Source organism: Pistacia vera, unplaced genomic scaffold (assembly GCF_008641045.1).
Source record: "Pistacia vera cultivar Batoury unplaced genomic scaffold, PisVer_v2 Contig1280, whole genome shotgun sequence".
In the NCBI taxonomy this organism is placed as follows: domain Eukaryota; kingdom Viridiplantae; phylum Streptophyta; class Magnoliopsida; order Sapindales; family Anacardiaceae; genus Pistacia; species Pistacia vera.
In genome coordinates this window covers 67,278-79,262 of record NW_022195336.1, presented here as the reverse complement: position 1 = coordinate 79,262, position 11,985 = coordinate 67,278, and positions in this window count along the sequence as shown.

The following is an 11,985-nucleotide window of genomic DNA, read 5'->3' as shown; positions in this document are numbered from 1 at the left end:
TCTACTGTTTCAACCTCCAAAGCTTCACACGTGTCACCTACCTATAGTCTATCATCTAATAAAGCAGCTCTTTCTGTCCAATCCTCAGGAGACACATTGTTTAGTCAATCCCATAGGCCTAGTATTCAAAATAGGTTAGCCGTATCTGCTGTTGATACTCTCAGTTGTAATCAGTCTCAAATGCAAACTACTAATAACAGTTCGTCCACATCATGTAAAGAAACTTGTAATGTCTTTAGTAATAATAAAATTGATCATTTTTGTGATTCACAATCTAGTTTAGTTTCTGATTTTAAATCCGCTGTTGATATGTCTACTTCGAACATGCATAATTCTTATCAGCTTCAATCTACTTGTGTATCTACTTTGAATAAACCTAAAACACAATCTGTTAGTGATGCATCTTTATAATTCTAAGTCTAAACTGTCTCATGATATTCAGAATAACCTAAGTTTGCCAGAAAATGTGGAATTCCCCACACAAAATGCATCCAATGTTTCACATAATAATCTGCATGAGATGAGTCGTGTTAAGTCTGAACTTTAACCCAGTCTTCACTGCCTTACTGTTAATAAACAACCTTCTACTCATATGGTTTGGCATAGAAGATTAGGACATCCGAACTCTGCTGTTTTTCGAAAAATCATGACTAGTTTTTCAGGTTCTCATCCACAAGTTTCCCAGTTACAAAAATCTAAAACTTTCTTTTGTGATGCATGTCAATTAGGCAAACTACATCAGAACACTTTTCCTGCCTCCCAGTCACATGCTCTTGAACCCCTTGCTTTAATTCATAGTGACGTTTGGGGACCTGCCCCTGTAGTTTTTTTCTAAGGTTTTCTGTATTATGTTCAGTTTTTAGATGATTTCAGTAGATTTGCATGGGTTTTTCCTTTAAAAACAAAAGCTGAAGTTAAATCTATATTTATTAAATTTCATCACCTTGCGGAAAGGCAATTTAACACTAAACTAAAGTGTCTTCAGTCTGATCAATGAGGAGAGTATACAACTCTTATTCCTTATCTAAATGACTTAGGCATTCAATTTAGACATTCATGTGCTTACACTCACCAACAAAATGGTCGTAGTGAACATAAACATAGGCATATTGTAGAAACCGGTTTAACATTGCTTGCACATGCATCCATGCCCCTGCATTATTGGTGGTTGGCATTTGAGACTGCTATGTTCTTGATTAATAGAATGCCTACTGATGTCTTACACGGTGATACTCCTTATTTCAAATTGTTTCACAAACAGCCTGTTTATGAGAGTCTTAAAGTGTTTGGCTGTACGTGTTTTCCTTACCTCCGTCCCTTTAACAATCATAAGTTTAGTTTTCATTCCTCCAAGTGTGTCTTTATAGGATATAGTTTAGTTCATAAAGGGTACAAGTGTCTAAAAGAAGATGGGAAAATTTTTGTTACACCTAGTGTCACCTTTAATGAAACAGAATTTCCATTTCAAAATAAACAGTTTATTGATCCTTACGACATTTCTTCTCTCCAACAGATTTCTCTTCATAAACAGGATAGTTTCAATACCTCTTCCTCGTCTCCTTTACCTTGTTTCATCCTACTTGTCTCCTTTTCAGTTTCTCCTGATCCTCCTGCAGTAACAAAGTCTACAAACTAGACTGTTCTTAATGATTCAAAAGTTGCTACTCCTATCGCTTCTTCTAATACAGTCAACAATTCAAATATACACCCTCCAAACCAACGTATCAGCTCATCTACACTACCACTAACACCTGCACCCATGACTGTTACCTCACAATCTGTAAAACCACTACATACATCATCCTGTGGCAGCTCTTTAGACTCCTTCCCATTACCATTAGTTTCTTCATTACCTGTAATTAGATCAGATTGTGTTCCTCCCACCTGCCATCTTAAAGCTGATTTATCATCAGCACAAGTTATTGTTGATCCGATGTAGTCACAAAATACTTCTAATTTGCACCCTATGATTACAAGATCCAAGTCTGGTGCTACTGTTTGAAAAACAGTTAAAGCTCTTGAAAGTTTAGCCTTGACAGTAGCTGTACAGAATAACTCTGGTGCATATGGTTTAGCTCTTAAAAGTTCAACCTTGACAGCAGATGTGCAGAGTAAATCTGATGCATATGGTTTAGCTGGTCCAGTTCCAAATGAAGACAACATGTTGTTGCATTCAGCTCATCTTACCACTGGTCAGGATGACATTGAACTTGAACCGAAATCTACAACTGAAGCACTTGCAAGTCCAGCTTGGAAAGCAGCCATGCAATTTGAGTTCGATGCTCTTGTCCAGAATAACACTTAGTCTCTTGTTCCTCCTTCTTCTGACATGAACATTGTTGGGAACAAATGGGTTTTTCGGACTAAATTTAATGCAGATGGCAGTTTACAAAAGTACAAAGCCAGGGTAGTGGCAAAAGGGTTTCAACAAACACTAGGATTGGATTACTTTGAAACATTCAGTCCAGTTGTCAAGCCATCCACCATTCGTATCATCCTTACGTTGGCAGTTTCTAATGCTTGGGACATTCAGCAGATTGATGTGAACAATGCCTTTCTTAATGGCATACTGAATGAGACAGTTTACATATGCCATCCACCTGGTTTTGAATCATCTGATTATCCCTCTTTTGTTTGCAAACTGAATAAAGCTCTGTATGGGTTGAAGCAAGCTCCCAGGGCCTAGTTTGACAAGTTAAAAACTGCACTACAGATTAAGGGATTTTAGAACTCCATCTCAGATTCTAGCTTGTTCATTTTCAAGGAAAATTCTGCTATCACTTATGTTTTGGTATACGTTGATGATATTCTCATTACCGGGTCAAATTCTACGTATATTACTCAACTGCTGACAGATCTGAATGATGAATTTGCATTGAAAACTTTGGGGTCTTTGCAATATTTCTTGGGGTTGGAAGCAACCATAACTTCAGTTGGTATTCATCTTAAATAGACTAAGTATGCAACTAATTTACTTGTGAAGACTAATATGCTTGAAGGTCATGCTTGCTCCACTCCAATGGCTGTTGGTACAAGGTTATCTTCCCTAGACAGCCCACTTTTCGAACAGCCCAGTTTATACAGAAGCACTGTTGGTGCTCTGCAGTATTTAACCCTTACTCGTCCTGACATTAGCTTCCCGGTTAACAAACTCAGTCAACACTTGCAAGCCCCAACAAATTTGCAGTGGCAGGCATGCAAGAGGATCCTTAGATACATCAAAGGTACTCTTTAGTTTGGATTACAGTTTAAGCCATTAGTATCATTAAATATTGAGTGTTATGCTGATGCCGATTGGGGAAGTAGTCCTGATGATTGACGGTCTACAAGTGGGTGTTGTGTTTTCTTAGGTCCAAATCTCATCCAATGGAGTTCTCGCAAGCAAAAAGTTGTTGCATTGTCCTCAACTGAGGCTGAATACAGAGCGCTTACTCAAACTGCTACTGAGGTGGCCTGGTTACAGAATATGTTCTCAGAATTGGGCCTAAATTTTCCTACAACTCCAATGGTATGGTGTGATAATGTAAGTGCTGGAGTGCTTGCTTCTAATCCAGTTTTCCATGCACACTACATTCGTGAACAAGTTTTATCTAAGAAGCTGGTGGTTCAATATGTGCCATCAAAACTTCAAATTGCTGATCTCCTGACAAAACCCCTCTCAACTACTCAATTTAGTGAGCTAAGACAAAAAATGACAGTCCTTGATGGTGCCAGTGTGAGTTCTAGTTACTAAAAAATGGCAGTCCTTGATGGTGCCAGTGTTGAGTTCTGGTTACTGGTTCTGAAGCAATTTGATGATGCCAGATTGAGTTCTGGTTACTGGTTCTAAAGCAATTTGATGATGCCAGGTTGAGTTCTGGTTACTGGTTCTGAAGTAGTTTGATGATGCCAGGTTTGAGTTCTGATTGGTTACTGATTTCTGAATTTTTTTTACTGATTAAGTTTGCAACTGGTAGTGCAGATTTCTAGTCAGTTTTTGGTGATTTTTTTTTTAAAAAAAAAACCTTGCTAGGATGGTTTTTTTTTTTTTTTTTTTTTTTTTTGACAATATTAATGAGTGTTGCTGAAGTGAAGGTTGATGAAAGTTTTTTTTTTTTTTTGGGTAAAGTTATGATGATTGAATATTGGTGGAGTTACTTATAACTCATTTTGGCAGTAAAGAATTTGGCCGAATGTGTTATGACTTTGGCAGAGTGTGCTACTGTGTTGAAAATTTGGCAGTGCAGAATGGGTTATGAATTTGGCAGTGCAGAATGTATTATGAATTTGGCAGAATGTGTTATGAATTTGGCAGTGCAGAATGTGTTTTGCATTTGGAAGTGCAGAATGGGTTATGAATTTGGCAATGCAGAATGTGTTATGAATGAAGATTGTGCTGCTGTGTTGATAGGTTTACAGTGCAAGAGTTGGTAACTCTGATTAGGATTGTACTATGAGTTTTTTTGTTGATAACTGAAACTGGAAATGTGATCAAAACCAAGTTTGGTATTAAGTTTGCAACTGGTAGTGCAGATTTCTAATCAGAGTTGGTGAACCTGATTTCTTTTGTGCATTTTCTTTTACTAATGGTTGCCACGATAATGAGTGTTGGTGAAGTGAATATTGATGAATTTGGTAGAAATTGCTAATGAATTGTTCTAATTCTGCTGGCTGATACATTCTACTGGTTGATAATGTTAATGAATGATTGGTGGAGTGACTGTTGATGAAGCTTGGTAGTGCGTTGTGAATCTGGCAGTGAATATGTTGTGAATTTGAATATGTTGATGGAGTGACTGTTGATGAAGCTTAGTAGTGCAGAATTTGAATATGTTGTGAATTTAGTAGAGCAAAATTTGAATATGTTGTGAATTTAGTAGTATAGAATTTGAATATGTTGTGAATTTAGTAGTGCAAAATTTGAATATGTTGTGAATTTGGCAGTACAGGATCAAAATCAGAATTAAGCTGATGAAGCTGAAATTTTAGAATATCAGAATTAAGCTGATGAACCTGAAATTTTAGAAATCAGAATTAAGCTGATGAAGCTGAAATTTTGGAATCCCAATTGAGCTGCTATATTGTGAACTAAAGTTGACAGTGAAGAATCAGAATTGAGTTTTTTTTTTTTTTGCTGATGAACTGAAACTGGGAGTGGAGACCCTAAACCAGGTTTGGTTTGAGGGGAGATGTTGATATAAGAGGATGAAAGTGCCAAGTTGTTAAGTCTTTGGATGATTTTGATAATAGGCCAAAGTGGTGTCGTTTTAAGTAGAAAGTTTCAGCTCACTTACTTTACTCTTTACTCTTTATGAGTGCTATATAAAAGGAACCGTTGTCGCTGTTCCTCATTATCTGTAACGAGAAAAATTCCAGTAACAAAGACAGTTTCGTTCTCTCTCTTAAATTCATTTCAGACTTTCTTTAACTCGTTTCAACTTTTCTCTGTATAAGTTCACAATAATTATTGCTTTCTGGTACATTCTAACTTGTAGATTGAAGAAATATGCAATTACAGTTGATTCTTGGAAAGGCTCCAATGGATTGGTTGGACCTATAATTCATCAATTTCTCTGACAACGAAAGAGACAAGCAATGTACTGTATGTGGTGAAGGGATAATTACCCACTGCAAACAATTGTATAGGTTTGTTTCCCCTCTATTGGCTATTTGATTCTTTGTGGAAGCCTGATGCCAAAATTGTAGCTTTTCAGCTTTTTACTAAATTAAAATAAAGATTGTTATTAGAGGCTCTTCACTATTACTTAGATAATAAACATACAGTTATGATGTTCATTGAGAAAATGTCTCCACGTTCATTAGTTTGCCTACAGATCAATAGTTTAACTTGGCAATTTCCTACGGCTAATCTCTCTGATTTTTAATTTGTTAATATTGTGCAAGTGCCAGCAAGTGACTGGTTTTGCAGGCTCTTGTATCTTCTTTAGATTTTTTTTACAGTTTAATCTTCAATCGTGGATTCGATCACTGCTGCAGCAGAGGAACTGAGGATATTTGCCATTGGAAATAATGCGGAGAGGATTCTGGCGAGCAAAACTACTTATATCTGTTCGGCAGAAGAAGCTCTCCCGTTGTAAGCTGCAGAACCCATAGGTGGAAATAATGTGGAGGATTCCGACCAAAGCTTGCGCTATTCCTTAGCAAAAGCAAACTCTATAACAGTAAACCATTGGTACCAATTCAGCGTAAAATTCAGGCCCTCTCTCCCAAGGCAGCGATAAAACACCCAACAAAATTACACTTGTAAATTGTAATCAAGGAAAACCCCCAAAAGCTTCTCCACATTGATTCAGGAAAATTTCTGGATGTTCTTGAGAAGTATGAAAACCTGGCATCCAGCTTGTTGAATGTAGCATTGTAGCTCCTACAATATGTGAACAACAATCCTATTTTAAAGTGAGTTGGAAAATCTTCAGTAATTCCAAATAGAGAAAAACGTACAACATATGAAATATTTATTAAAACATTGATTACCATAATAAGTAGCTAGCCATTGAAATTTTTTCCAGCCCACTTACCATCTCAAACAAATCCCTTTGATCAGATTTGATGCATCTCCCCTGGCTGTTGGAAGTGTAGAAAATAGAAACCTTGTGGAAACAGACCAGCATAAAATTTATAAGACTTGTAAAGCATCTAGACAAATCCAAGGAAGAAGTTAATTAATTAAAAAGCAATGACAAATGTATAGAATCCTCACCATAAATTTGCCATTATTATGTCAATGAGTGAAAGAGGAAAAATTGCAGTTCTTGAAAATATTACGGTACAAACTGTCACTTTTTAGAATATGCAAATTGTATCAATTTCATCAAACGTCAAGGGTGAATCGATCCCATGGAATTCATCTCTTTGGTGAAGCCATCCAGAAGGCAATAAGTAAAGAGGCCAAAGTAATTGTCCGCCTGGTTAGTTTCAATAATGACCTTAAAATCCACAATCTGATTGAACATATCCCCTCTGGCTTGCATTCTCAGCTCCTAGTAATATTTATTAAACTAATTCATTGAGTTCCATATGGTAGTTAATTGGTTTTGTACCTGAAACAGAAGATGATTAAGATTCATTAAACTTGTTAATCCGTTGTCGTTGGAGCTTCTCATGACAGAATATGCCTTTTCAACAACAACAATGGTTTCAAATTTATATCATCACAATTATAAAATGATGTTAAATTATAATTATATATTTTCTTTTCTTATTATAAACTTAATTTCTCGTATATATTAATTCTTACTCTTCTCATTTCTATTATAATATTAATTTCCCTTTCTCATTTTTTTCCTCTTTTCCTACCTCATTTCCAAGTATATACTGATTTCTTTCACAATATGATGAATAATTAAGTTGAAGAGTGGTGCTAAATACCTCCCACTAATTATATATTTAACCCCCATTTTTTTAACTTGATTGACTTGTAGATGAGCTCCCTATTGTTGTCAGAAAGACAAGGTGGTTTTTGGCTGCTGGGGCTGCAACTTGGTTTGGATATCTTTATGGTTTTCCTTTCATGGGTATGAGAATAGATTTTTGGAATCGATTTTTGATGAACTTATGTTATTGAAAGTTGTTGCCTCTGAAGGTTTCTTAACTTTGATCTTATGATTTGCTAAAATTAGGAGATGATTTGAAGATGCGACACACTGTCACTTTTGAAATCCAATAATCCCTTGTATAAATATTGGGGAGCCCATAGATTAGCTCGTTATGCAATGTATGGTAAAGATTTGTTCTTACTTCTTTAATGGCATTATTGTTAAGATTGGAGATTGTTTATGGAGTGCATCTGATATTGTAATTTTGGTTTGCTATTGATCACAGATGAAAGGAGGATGAAAATAGTGGAGATTGGTGGTGCTCAGGAGCTTGTAAATATGTTGTGGGATGCTGGAGACTATTATACACGGATACAAACACTGAAGGCTCTTGTTGCCCTTTCTGGCTTAGGTTAGTTCTGTTTGCATTTAGATGCTCTTATGAGTTAATCTACAGATATAAAAGAAAATATGATATTACTTTGTGATTAAGGCGATGACACTGATAACATTTATTTATAACTCTTCCAATATGTTGCATCTCTCAAACAATAGTTGAGAGGCAAACTTGTGTAGGGGAAGTGAACCATGGGTAATCACCCGTGAGAAGCTATATGACGCCTTGAAGTGGGCAAATTGAATGTAGAGATCCATAAGATATTACTATGATAGAGTGCCTTAAATGTGGAGTAAAATAAGTGATGCCTATTATTACAAATATCTGTTTTCGCATTGTCCTATTACACAGATGAAGCAGTTGGAGCTTTACACCGTGCCAGGGCAATATCAGTTGTAAAGTCCAGTCCACAATACTTGGATGGGGCAAAAATTCTATGTGGTCCACTCCACAATTCTTTGAGGCTGAAATCGAAAAATACAAGTCAAGCCTACTGAAGAGATTTCAAGACCTGAGATATGATATACTATCCTGAGATTGGTGTGGGTATGGATTGTTTGAGTGGATGGTGGACCTGTTAAACAAACTTGCTTTGATGTTGAATTTTTTTAGTGGAGCGTATGAATTATCCTAAACAAACCCATGAATCTCATTTCTAGGTTTTATGTTTCTGTATTTCCCATAACATGTTTATCTAAAAGTTGATTTAGATTTAGAGGTACTCATGGCATTGATGAACTTATGATGACATACGAAGCATATTTGTTTGAATCTTGGCCTTTGACTTTTCCCCATTGATACGTACTTACCACATGCCTCTTTAATCTTCCCTCTAGAGAGATGAAGGAGAGGGGAAAATAGAGAATTAAACCTCTCCCCTGTGGCCGAATGACAAAAACTTTAGCTATTGGGGTTAGCTGTAGCCAAAGGGTTTTGTGTTCGAGTCGCATGAGAGGTACATACTACATTTGTGCAATTACCTTGGTCCATTAGGCTTGTACGATATTTCGTGACCATGAGGATTAGGCAGGCTCTAACGTGGGTCTAGATACATCAGATACCAAAATAATAATAATAATAATAATAGAGAATTGATATTTGTTCCTCACGATTCATCACTGTATTTGACTTGCTTGTAAAAACAACATAAAAAAATACAAAAACAGTGGACGTAGGATTTACTCATTGCATCCGAAAATTTAAAAACTGTTTTATCCCCTGTGTTCTTCAGTTTCGGTTCTATATTCTAAACCACGACATTTCATCTTTTACTTGATTTTGATCCACCATCGAAGTATTAGCTTCCAGCAAGCTCTGACATTGGTTTCACCCAGAAATTGGCATACCTCTCATTGGTGTAGATTTCAACATCAACATATATTAACACTGAGGATTATTTAATCCTAAGGAAACTTGGAAACCATAGGCTGATAGTAAGTAAAAGAAATGGTTGAAAAAATATATCTTAGAAAATCAAACAATAAATCTGTCTCTTAACTTAAATGATTTCTAATTTTCAACTCCAAATTTCTCAAACACTTTTCATTTCTCTAGTTTTTAATCAAACAATGAAAATCTAGCAGAAATCTCGTCAAAATTATATGCAGAAGACCACTATAAAACCTCTTAATCTGTACAGAATTTGTCTTCAGTTTCTTTTAGTCTCCATTATGAGCACTTTTAAGGCCAATTTCATCACTTCGAAAGAATATCTAAGATATCAATATCATATTCATTTATTTGTTGAATGTTTTAGTGGAGAAAATATGTAATATAGAACCTCTTAATTTGCAAAATTGTTGTCCTAATTTGGTTAATTTATAATATATAACAATTATATATATAGTTAACAGATTTTTTTGACTTCCAAGACCAATATCTCTAGGTAGAATAAATACATATTAAATTAAAACATTTTATGAATTGAGAGTTTTGACCAAAATAACAATTTTTTGATGAGAAATTAATCTGTTCGTCCTCTCATTTTTCATACAATGAAAATTAAAACGGTTCATAAATTAGTATTTTCAAAATCTATCAATCCACATTTTCATACCAAAGAGAGAGAAAGGGAATACTAATAGTTACATTGAAGTAGATAAATAAATATTTTTAATGGTTAATAGTAATTCAATAATATTATCAAATTGATAATATAATTTAACTTGTTTAAATCAATGAAGTATTATTAATTATTTGAGGTTGACTAATAAATTGAATTTTATGATCATTTTAGTCAATTATGATGATGACGATAAGTACATATGATGTAATTTTAATAACTGGGTCGATAAATTATAAGAAATACATATATCTCACCTAAGAATTTTCATTATGAATGCTATTATTACACATACACGTTCTATATACAAACGGGCATACTTACTAGTTCTATTTTCTTATCATATCATTTATCTTATTTACTAAACATTTATTAAATTGATCTTTTGTACACATTCATCCATTTATCTTTTTGTTTAAATAATGCATTGAAGTTCTAAGTGCTACTGAAAGTATTTAAGTGATATCTTTGAAAATAATGCAAAGTGGAAGCAATATGGTCTCCACTAAAGTACTCCTTTATAATAATTTTGCTAATCTTAATTACTCTAAATCAATTACACATTAACCCTTATATTGCACGTGTTAGGAATTGATGGTTACCATAATTAATCAATCTATCGTTTAATTTATTATAACACAAATATGAAATATGTTCTTTTCATGAATTAGATCACCAACATCATCATATGTCTTTAATTATTATACTTACATATAGTCACTATTAAATATCAATTAATATTGTAACTAGTTGTCAAACTTCATTATATTGGCATTAATGATTTGAGACACACCGAGAAAAATAAAAATTGAGTTAGTGTGTGTTATGCTCTTAGTGGGTTATTAATGAATATTTATATAGCTTAGAAAATTTCTCCAATTAAGTAGGAAGANTCTCCATTATAAGCACTTTTAAGGCCAATTTCATCAGTTGGAGAGAATATATAAGACATCATCAATGTCATATTATTTATTTGTAGAATGTTTTAGTGGAGAATATATGTAATATAGGACCTCTTAATTTGCAAAATTTTTGTCCTGATTTGGTTAATTTATAATATATGACAATCATATATATAATTAACAAATTCTTTTTACTTCTAAGACCAATATCTCTAGATAGAATAATGCTACATTTATAAAAACTTTGTATAAAGTCATTTATATGGAGTCACGTATCTGATTAAACTTTATACAAAGTCATTTATACGAAGTGTCGTATCTGATTATGATTGGAAGAATTAATATGAAAAATCAATTTAATAAATATACATTAAATTAAAACATTTTATGAATTGAGAATTTTGAACAAAATAACAATTTTTTGATGAGAAATTAATCTGTTCGTCCTTTCATTTTTCATAAATGAAAATTAAAACGGTTCATAAATTAGTATTTTCAAAATCTATCAATCCACATTTTCATACCAAAGAGTGAGAAAGGGAATACTAATAGTTTCATTGAAGTAGATAAATAAATATGTTTAATGATTAATATTAATTCAATAACATTATCAAATTGATAATATAATTTAACTTGTTTAAATCAATGAAGTATTATTAATTATTTGAGGTTGACCAATAAATTGAATTTTATGATCATTGTAGTCAATTATGATGATGACGATAACGTGATAAAAAAAAAAAAAAAAAGTACATATGATGTAATTTTAATAACTAAGTCGATAAATTATAAGAAATACATATATCTCACCTAAGAATTTTCATTATGAATACTGTCATTGCACATACATGTTCTATATACAAACGGGCATATGTAGTGGTACTATTTTCTTATCATATCATTTATCTTATTTATTAAACATTTATCAAATTGATATTTTGTACATATTTATCCATTTATTTTTTGTTTAAATAATGCATTGAAGATCTAAGAGCTACTCAAAGTATTTAAGTGATATCTTTGAAAATAATGCAAAGTGGAAGCATTATGGTCTCCACTAAAGTATTCCTTTACAATTATTTTGCTAAT